This window comes from Psammomys obesus, unplaced genomic scaffold, assembly GCF_907164565.1.
Source record: "Psammomys obesus unplaced genomic scaffold, mPsaObe1.curated_primary_1811, whole genome shotgun sequence".
Classification (NCBI taxonomy): Eukaryota; Metazoa; Chordata; class Mammalia; order Rodentia; family Muridae; genus Psammomys; species Psammomys obesus.
This window is the reverse complement of record NW_026596287.1, coordinates 115631-122709: the sequence shown is the minus strand read 5'-3', so window position 1 is coordinate 122709 and position 7079 is coordinate 115631. Positions and strand designations below refer to the sequence as shown.

The following is a 7079-nucleotide window of genomic DNA, read 5'->3' as shown; positions in this document are numbered from 1 at the left end:
TGAGGAGCCAGGTGTAGTGGCTCCTGCCTTTAATTTCAGCATTTGGGAGACAGAGGCAGGTGGATCTCTGTGAATTCCAAGCCAGCCTGGTCTACATAGTGAGGACAGCCAGGGCTACATAATAGTGAGAACCTGTCTCAAAAGAAACAAACAAAAATCCAACCAACCAACAACAACAAAATAATGAATTTTTCTGTCTTGAGTTTTCTATGAGACTCAACTGGGATCTATGTACACAGGTAATATTAATTTATTATATTATCCTATTCGGACAGTTTGGATGTGGCTTTCTTTTATTAAGGTGACTTATAGATCACCATTCTATAAGCCAAACAACAGCCATCTTCATAAAGACCAGCTGTGTCTGCTTATAAAGGGTCACTATACCTGGTCTTGTTGATTCCTGGTGTTCCTTTATAGAAGGAGGGCATAGGCAACGACCTTCACCTGGGCATCCAACCGCTGCTCCCAGCCAAGGCTGTCCAACTCTGCCCTCCCTACATATGGCCTTGATCTTTTGGAGAGGAGAGAGAGTATATAGGATGGAGAAGACTGCAGAAAGCGGGTCGATCTATACAGCTTGTGGGAAGTCATCTATCATCTATACTGGGTGAGGACTTTCCAGTGTGGCTACTTTGGGGCCGCCCATCCCTCACTCATGCCCTGGAAGTAAGCCCAGTAAAGCTTCAAGATAACAGCCAAAGGCTTGCTTTCCTCCCTACATCTGGGTGTTACACAGGTCGAACTCCCGACACACTGTTGGAGTCTTCAATAAGCCGGCTGGAGGGGTACCCGGAATGCCACGCCAGATGACCCCATCCAATCTGTAAAAAGCCAGGTTGGCCGTCACCCTAATGGTGTAATGGTAGTTAGGGTTACCTCTTTTGGTGTGGGGTAGGGAATGAGAAAAAGAGAGAATAGAAATTAGTTAGGCAGTTTAAGGTTAAAAGACTGCAAAGAAAAGTAACCAGTTTCTTCCTTGGCTGAAAGTAAATACATATATATATATCACATATATGCATGCTTACGACTCATCCTTACCCCAGATCAGATATGCCAAAAGTGCTTTGGGGGCTCTGATGTCTGATCTGCTTGCTAAACACTTCCTAAGCACACTAAGCCATTCTTAATCCAGCCATTCTTAATCCATCACTTATCATAATAAACTTTCACTAGAGACTTGAAATAATCAGTGTACACTGGCTAAGGTATTTAACCTAGCAAGGACTCATATTTCTCAACTTTCTTCTTCTATTAGCCAATGTCATCACACAGTGAGATGCAGTCACCACCTGGGGTAAAGATGGAGGGTCTTGGGGTACCTCTGTTGGAAAAGGAATTGCCTGATCCAGCTATTCGTACTTTGTTCTTGTGTGCCTTTGTGCAACACTGAGATTGCTCTTTGTATCTAAGATGTGTATAACTTTTTAACACTCGCATTTGAGCATGACAGCTTGCAAAGATCTGTACAGAAATAATCTATTATTGTGGGTTGTGCGTAGTTTGTGGGGACCACACATGAGCAAAAGGACGGTTAACTACTTCAGCCACCTCAACCAAAATGAATTGAGTGTATTGTCTACTTTTTTATTGTGATTTCTATTTCTCAAACGACCAATTTCTCTTTTTCTTTTTTTTTTTTTTAAGTATGCATATATGTGCTTGTGTGTGCATGAAAGGGGGGGCGGGGTGTCAGCCAGGGGCGACTAGTCTTCCCTGTAGTTGGAGCTGCAGGTGGTGTGAGTCAGCTTGGATCCTGTGAAGAAGTGGTAGGTGTCTGTGAAGGTCTCTCAAGCTGTCAGCGTCACAACCCTCCGCGACCGACTCCTTGTTTGTTTGTTTGTTTGTTTGTTAGCTGCTACGTAAGGGCCCTTAAGAACCTTTCAAGTTCCAGTTTCCCCCAACAGTGGGTTTCTGTGGTTTGAAGTCAGCCTGGTCTACATAGCAAATTCTCGGACAGCTTGGGCTACGCAGCAAAATCCTGCCTGCCTTAAAAAAAAAAAAAAAAAAAGCCGGAGTTCGAGGCTAGTCTGGTCTCCAGAGCAAGTTCCAAGGACATCTAGGGCTACACAGAGAAGCTCTGTCTCGGGAAACAAACAAAGCAGGAGGTGTACACGAACACCACAACCCAGGCATGGAGTGCACATCTTTGTCTAAGCTCCCGCGGAGCAGTCCTGGGCTGCCTTCCCAGGCCAGCCTTCCAGGGCCTACTCGGGGCCCTCTTCCCACGCTCCCTCATCCGGACAGGTGGCACCGGACTGGCTCCTTGCCAGCGCTGTGCGTGAAGCTCGCAAGTGTGTGGTGAAGTGCTCACACGTGTGTATGCCCTTCCAAACGTGAGCCGGGAGCAGGAAGGGAGGGAAGGAAGGGGTGTGTGCTTTCTGAAGCTCTTCATGAACTCCGGCTTTGAACAATCCGACCAAGTCCTACTTCAAGCCAGTAGGACCCAGAGGCTTGGTTAAAGTTACTTAACACAACCAAGAACTTTTATCTGAATCCACAATTATATGTATATATGTATATATATATATATTTTTTTTTCTTTTTTTTAATTTACTTGAGTGTATATAAACTACAAAAATGGAAAATGAATGCCAGGAACCGGGCTGAGGACCAACGAAGGAGAGGTTGCCGTGGAAGGAGCGGGGAAAGGAGAAAGTTTTCAGTTTCCCGCTGTGGGTTGCGCTTTCTTGCCTCCCTCCAGTCTTCCTTATTTCTGGCCTGGCCGCAGTCTCTGTCCTCCGACTTTGGTATCAGGGCCTTTTGCCATGCTGTACTTTGGGTTGAGACACCTCGATATAAAAATGCAGAACCGAGGAATCAGGCTTTCTCTCCCTTGTTCTCTCGGTTTCTGTATGTGTACTGGAACTGTTAAAAGAAAATTGGGGGGGGGGGGGGGAAAAAGTACGTCGATGCTATGTCACAGCCAAACTATACTGGCAGGTGTGGAGGTGCCGGGGATTGAACCCGGGGCCTCGTGCATGCTAAGCACGCGCTCTACCACTGAGCTACACCCCCTCGCGGCAAGCTTTTTCTCAAAATATTCCTATGACTGAATCTTACCATTCCGGTCTGCAGGTGTCCCGCAATTTAGGATGTCTGTTGGACACCGTGTCTTGGATATTGTGTGGAGGACAAGCGAGCCGGAATCAAAGATAATAAAGTAATCTGCAAAATATGGATCTCTGCCCGGGGACCTCCTGTGACCTGGGCGAATAACAGGTGTCTAGCCAGGCCGCTCCGGGGAAAGGGCTGCTTGGTAAGCTCTGCGGTGACACGGTGACAGACAAGGCAATGTGACGCTAGGAGGGTAGGAGAAGAAAGCGAGCCGGCAGGAGAGCATACTGCTGTGTCGGGCTGGGGACCGGTGGGCAGCTGGGTGTGGGCTCGTGTTGACCCTGGGCAGCAGCTGGGCGGCTCCAGCTCAGGGCTCCGAGCCCCTCACCCCCACCAACGAACGACGCAGGGCGTCCCCTCTCCCCTTCCCGCGGAGGAAGTCACCATCAGGAAGAAGACGCAGAAGTGGTTGTCGGCACAACCCTCTGCGCGGCAGCATCCCGCGCCCTGGCCTCCTCCACTCCCCGGCGCAAGCCCAAGCGCTCTCTCCTGCTCGCTCAGCCTTGGCGCAACAGTGGAAATGGGGTGGAGGGTATAATTAAATGAAGTAAAGTAGGAGATCTTGGAGAAAATAAGATAGGAGGGGAGAAAGACCGGAGAGAGAGAGAGAGAGAGAGAGAGAGAGAGAGAGAGAGAGAGAGACCTGACGCGGGAGGGAAAGCCAGAGTCTGTTAGACGTGGTTCTCTGCCAGAACAGAAACAACAGGCTGTATATATTATAAGAGCGAATTTATTGGATTGGTCCACACGACCCGGGCTGGGTAGTCCAACAGAAGCTGTCAGCACACTGGAAAAGCTGAAAGTCCAGGAAATCTCAGCTTTTCCAATGCGGTTCTGAAAGCGGGCAGTTCCCTGAGAGTCGCTGGTTTTGAGTTCATCTTGCACGCTCAAGTCTGGTAGCGCAAGAGAGCTTCGATGTGTGATACCGGCTCCGCGCGCTCCGAGGTGGCTGGTGCAGACTGCTTTTCCCTTGGCCGTCTTGAGGAAGATGCTGTCCAGAGGTGTGTCTCCTCCGTGACAAACCAATCGCGTGGACAATTGAGACCGACCATCACAACGTATTAGGAGGAATGGAGAGTGGGTCCTTAGAGCTCAGGACAGAAATGACAGATCTCATCAATGCCCTAGGTCTCCGCTGTACCTGCGCTTCCTCCAAGAACCAGAAGACTCTTTCTCAAAAGGATGACATCAGAGAGCTGGTCCTTCTACCCCATCTCTCAACCACCGTAGGAACACTGGGACCACCAGGACGGTCTGCTGCCACATAAATTGGGACCAGATTTTCTGCTAGAGTTGACTTGGGTGGGCCCTCCAGTGTTGCAGTTCTAGCAGGCTTCCCGTGATACAAAGAAATAAACAAACAAACAAATGAATAATATTCTGAAAGGTACCGACCTTAGTAACAAGTCCCAGAAAGAGAGTTCGCTGGCCTCCAGATCCGCGCCAAGAGAGATTCCGTCACGGGAAGTGGGTTGCCCAGCAGTGGGGAAGTCTCTTCCAGGGCACCTTACAGAAGCAGAACCGAGACCCACACCAGCCAGGCAACAGCCCGATTGAGACTTCATGCTTAGACAGCTCTTCCTGCCTGTCCCAGCCTCTCTGTGACAGGGTAAGAGTGCAAAGGTACCTCCATCTTTCATTCTTGCCGGAGGCCATGTCAGGCTCAACGAGAGTTTAATCTCCTCGATGGAGAATCCTATGGAAAATCACCCAACTCTGTTGTAGGAACCCGGGGTCAGGACGTCCTCGCTAACTTATCCCAGCTTCTGCTAAATCGTCTGCTTGTTCCAGCCGCCCTCCCTTAGCTTCTGAAAAACTGCTTGCTTATGCGAAGCTACACCAACTTCCTGAAGCTGCCCAGCAAGATGCCAGGACATGGTTTCTGCCTTCAAAAACCCTGGGTTCTGTCAGGCAGGCTCATGTCTGTGAGTTCGAGGCCAGTCTGGTCTTTAGAGGGAGTCCAGGACAGCCAAGGCTACACACAGAAACCCTGTCTCGAAAAAAACAAAAACAAAAAAAACAAACAAAAAAAAAAAAACACCACTAACAACAACAAAAAATAACCAACCAAACAACAACAACAAAATCCTGTGTTCTAGACACTATAGGTCACACTTAGGTCTCCGAATACCTGGGTGTAATCCCAGCACTGGAATAAAGAATTTCAATTTGCTATAAAATCACATCCCCACCCAGATTATGAATTATCCAATTGTATCAGCTCTCAGCAATGGGTTGAAATACAGCCACCACTGCATTAGAAAAAGACCAAAGTGAACATCCTACCTGGTGTGCAGGCTCCTCTAGTTCAGATCATAGTACTTTTTTTTTTTTGTGAGTCACCAAGAGTATTATTTTCCAAAATTTCAGTGTTCATTCTGAATTGCAAATCTGCCCAGAGAATGGTCTGGTCCTCTCCAGAAAACGTATCCCCGCAGTGCCATTGTGTTGGCTGTAGGCTCTTGTGTGAATGCACTCTTTTGGATCTGTAGTGACCCCAGCACATAAAAGTGTCTTATTAATGGGGGGAAGGGACCAGATAAGTACCTTCATGACCAGACATCTTTGTGCACGGACTAAGGTAAGAAATGCTGTGAAGGATGATCAAGTAACTCTTTGGTGATGAGGAAAGTGAGTAAGTGATTTATAGTGCAAGAAATCTCCTACTTAAGGGTGGGGTCCTTGAGTCTCTAAGGACAAGAATGGAAAACGTCCTGGTTAAACCAAGCTCCAGAAAAAAAGAGGGAGAAAGAACGAGAGAAGGGGGAAGGAAGGGAGGAATTCCCCAACACAGGGGCAACCAACTCCTCCTCCAGCTGGTCCCGAATCAGTTTCAGTATTCTCCATCCTGACTAAGGGGAGCCCGAACAATGAGAAAGAGATCTTCAAAGTGTAATTTAACTCTATATTCCCTCTCCCTGGCATGGGGTTCACTTTTCTTTCTTTCTCACATGGTTTCCTCAGAGAACCTGGGAGACTTTAGATCATGTTTGGGTGAAGGGAGTGTAGCAGCCTCTCGGTATGGTAAGGTTCAACCCTGCTTTCTGAATGAAAAAGAAGGCGGAGGAGAAATAAAAAAGAAAGGGAAGATGTTAACTGCTCCTACGTATGGTGGAAGAGAATGTTTATTATAGATAGAGCATAGCCAGAGGCAGACACATCTGGGAGAGTGCAGAGTGGTCATGACCCTGAACCATCCGGGGAAGATGGGGAGGGAAAGGAAGAGACGGTATCCAAGTACAGCAGCCAGGAGGCCAAAGGTACAAAAGAGCAAAAGAGCAGGTATCCAAAATGTCTGGATTTTATACAGACGGGCTTCTGGGGGAAGGGCAGCCCAGACCTTGGTCTGGAGAGTTCAGGTAGAGGGCAGGGGTATGCCAGCTATACCTTATAACAGGTAGGAACTGAGGGGTGCTGGGAGAATCTGGAGGCCAGGTCCACTTTGATATGTTAAATAGGCACCGCAGCTGCTTGTTCTGGGTTTGAGACTTAACTTATCAGATCTTAGTCAGGAGGCTGATGCTTTTCTAACTGCATTGAAACCCCACACAAGGCTCCTAAAGCTTTAAATCAGGATTGACTATTTTTAACAAGTTGATTTCTAAGGGTCTCTAGTCAACAAAAAAGTTGACCACAGAGTTGTTTGCTCTCAATCCACGTCATGCTTGAGTGGAGCAAAATGGTATCACGATTATGTTCCCCTTCCCAGTTTGCCTGTTGACTCCCCAAGGAAAAATACCTCCTGTAGGCACTGGGCACACCTCCCCCAATTCTTCCCATATCAGGGGTATTTTCCCAGCAAGAGCCTATACCTAGGAGCCCAAGGAAGACCAAACAAGATCCAGGTGACATCACTTGGCCAGCACAGCTACAATGTATGCAAAGATGTATAGACTCCCTCCAGTATTTTCTTCTGTTCTTTTTTTTTTTTTTTTTTTTGCACATTTTTGTATCAAACTACA

At 47.7% G+C, this 7079-nt stretch overlaps 1 non-coding gene across 1 annotated transcript; it reads right to left on the bottom strand.

The window, feature by feature from the left end:
- Positions 1-2946: 2946 nt before the first annotated feature.
- On the bottom strand, positions 2947-3018 carry Trnaa-agc (transfer RNA alanine (anticodon AGC)). Its single transcript has one exon. It is a non-coding gene; the product is annotated as a tRNA-Ala (tRNA).
- Between the last annotated feature and the right edge of the window lie 4061 nt (positions 3019-7079).